Raw genomic sequence first — 3,060 nt, forward strand, 5'->3', positions numbered from 1 at the left:
TGCAAACCCTTCAGGTCTCATTGAAATGTAAGACAGATATTCCTTGGGATTGCAGAAAATAAAATCAAAATAACCAGGGTTTCCTCTTTATCCAGTTTGAATAAAATAGGGGTCTATGTTGTGGAAGCAGTTTCTTTTTATCTGTAGCATGCAGTCCTTCTCTTTTCTCCTATCGGGTTCATAGTATGAGATTAATACTAACAGAAAAGAAAACAACGTTGTGGTCTGTACCAGCATGTGTTCAGCTACATATGATGGGTTCACATCTGGCTCGTTGGTCTAGGGGTATGATTCTCGCTTAGGGTGCGAGAGGTCCCGGGTTCAAATCCCGGACGAGCCCTCTTTTACTGACATGATGTTCTTACTTTTAAACATTTTAATTCTCCTATGTCATAATTCTAGATTGCGGAATCAAAACAGAAACGAGAGTAAAAAAAGTTAATAAAAAAAAAAAAAGAAAAGGAGGGCTCGTCCGGGATTTGAACCCGGGACCTCTCGCACCCAAAGCGAGAATCATACCCCTAGACCAACGAGCCAGCTGATTAAGATCATGCGGAACAGCCTTTTAGCCCTGACTGGTGCCACGTCAGCAGTGCTCATCTGGTGTACACACTGTGCCTTGCATTACACGCAGGTGCTGAAGGAGACCGACCGCTGAATGCGAGGTGAGTGCCCTGCTAGCTGAGGCACATCACGCATGTCTGACGTCATGCATATTCACTTGAGGGGCTTGGCAGGTTGCCGGCTTGTGTTAAGTTGCTCATTGGGTGTTGGTCGGGAGGTGTGTATTCAGGCATCCACTCATAAGCTAGTATGCAAATAAGCTAAAGCCTCCAAGGGGGTACTGGACTGTGTCACGCTGATTGCACTGATCTGGCTACTCGCCTGGTGATCGCGGGACACGGTGGCTCCACGTGAGTTGGACACTGTGATTACCCGTACTAGGCACTTGGACAGCCATCTGTAATGTGTTTGGTCCATACATGCCAACATGTTGCCATACGTTCACCCGTCATATTGAGGCAGACCAGTGATGACATATAAACGCAGTCAGGGTATACTGCTGTTGCTAGATACTTTTGTGCGCTACACACAGGCTGCAGCATGTTTGCGTTAGCTCCAGGCTGCAGTGCTGTTTTTAACCACACGTGAGCTGCACACAGGCTGCACTGCTGTTGTTAGCCACCTCTGTGAGCCGCAGACAGGCTGCACTGCTGTTTTTAACCACACGTGGGCTGCACACAGGCTGCACTGCTGTTGTTAGCCACCTCTGTGAGCTGCAGACAGGCTCCACTGCTGTTGGTAGCCACCTCTGTGAGCTGCAGACAGGCTGCACTGCTGTTGGTAGCCACCTCTGTGAACTGCAGACAGGCTCCACTGCTGTTGGTAGCCACCTCTGTGAGCTGCAGACAGGCTGCACTGCTGTTGTTAGCCACCTCTGTGAGCTGCAGACAGGCTGCACTGCTGTTTTAACCACACGTGAGCTGCACTGCTGTTGTTAGCCACCTCTGTGAGATGCAGACAGGCTGCACTGCTGTTGTTAGCCACCTCTGTGAGCTGCAGACAGGCTGCACTGCTGTTTTAACCACACGTGAGCTGCACTGCTGTTGTTAGCCACCTCTGTGAGCTGCAGACAGGCTGCACTGCTGTTTTAACCACACGTGAGCTGCACTGCTGTTGTTAGCCACCTCTGTGAGCTGCAGACAGGCTGCACTGCTGTTGTTAGCCACCTCCGTGAGCTGCAGACAGGCTGCACTGCTGTTTTAACCACACGTGAGCTGCACTGCTGTTGTTAGCCACCTCTGTGAGCTGCAGACAGGCTGCACTGCTGTTGGTAGCCACCTCTGTGAGCTGCAGACAGGCTGCACTGCTGTTGCTAGCCACCTCTGTGAGCTGCAGACAGGCTCCACTGCTGTTGCTAGCCGCCTCTGTGAGCTGCAGACAGGCTGCACTGCTGTTTCTACCCACATCTGTGAGCTGCAGACAGGCTGCTCTGCTGTTTCTATCCACCTCTGTGAGCTGCAGACAGGCTCCACTGCTGTTGCTAGCCGCCTCTGTGAGCTGCAGACAGGCTGCACTGCTGTTTCTACCCACATCTGTGAGCTGCAGACAGGCTGCTCTGCTGTTTCTATCCACCTCTGTGAGCTGCAGACAGGCTCCACTGCTGTTGGTAGCCACCTCTGTGAGCGGCAGACAGGCTGCACTGCTGTTGCTAGCCACCTCTGTGAGCTGCAGACAGGCTGCACTGCTGTTGCTAGCCACCTCTGTGAGCTGCAGACAGGCTGCACTGCTGTTGCTATCCACCTCTGTGAGCTGCACACAGGCTGCACTGCTGTTGCTAGCCGCCTCTGTGAGCTGCAGACAGGCTGCACTGCTGTTGCTATCCACCTCTGTGAGCTGCACACAGGCTGCACTGCTGTTGCTAGCCGCCTCTGTGAGCTGCAGACAGGCTGCACTGCTGTTGCTAGCCACATCTGTGAGCTGCAGACAGGCTGCTCTGCTGTTTCTATCCACCTCTGTGAGCTGCAGACAGGCTCCACTGCTGTTGGTAGCCACCTCTGTGAGCTGCAGACAGGCTGCACTGCTGTTGCTAGCCACCTCTGTGAGCTGCAGACAGGCTGCACTGCTGTTGCTAGCCACCTCTGTGAGCTGCAGACAGGCTGCACTGCTGTTGCTAGCCACATCTGTGAGCTGCAGACAGGCTGCTCTGCTGTTTCTATCCACCTCTGTGAGCTGCAGACAGGCTCCACTGCTGTTGGTAGCCACCTCTGTGAGCGGCAGACAGGCTGCACTGCTGTTGCTAGCCACCTCTGTGAGCTGCAGACAGGCTGCACTGCTGTTGCTAGCCACCTCTGTGAGCTGCAGACAGGCTGCACTGCTGACGGGTGGCCTCCTCTGTTACCCGTAGCAGGCAACACTACTGCTGGTAATCATCAGTTAGCAGTAGAGCAGGGCTTAATGCTGACCAGTCTCTGCCCATTTTACCTGAGGCTGCAGTCCTGCTGTTACCCATCCCTGGTAGCTTCAGGCATGCTGCACTTGTTAACCTAGGGCGACCAA

General features: G+C 53.4%; 2 non-coding genes across 2 annotated transcripts; one reads left to right on the forward strand and one right to left on the reverse strand.

Moving 5' to 3' along the window:
* Positions 1-268: 268 nt before the first annotated feature.
* TRNAP-AGG (transfer RNA proline (anticodon AGG)) lies at positions 269-340 on the forward strand. The gene has a single exon. It is a non-coding gene; the product is annotated as a tRNA-Pro (tRNA).
* Positions 341-464: 124 nt separating this feature from the next.
* Positions 465-536, reverse strand: TRNAP-UGG (transfer RNA proline (anticodon UGG)). Its single transcript has one exon. It is a non-coding gene; the product is annotated as a tRNA-Pro (tRNA).
* Positions 537-3,060: the final 2,524 nt, after the last annotated feature.

Source organism: Lissotriton helveticus, chromosome 1_2, assembly GCF_964261635.1.
Source record: "Lissotriton helveticus chromosome 1_2, aLisHel1.1, whole genome shotgun sequence".
Classification (NCBI taxonomy): Eukaryota; Metazoa; Chordata; class Amphibia; order Caudata; family Salamandridae; genus Lissotriton; species Lissotriton helveticus.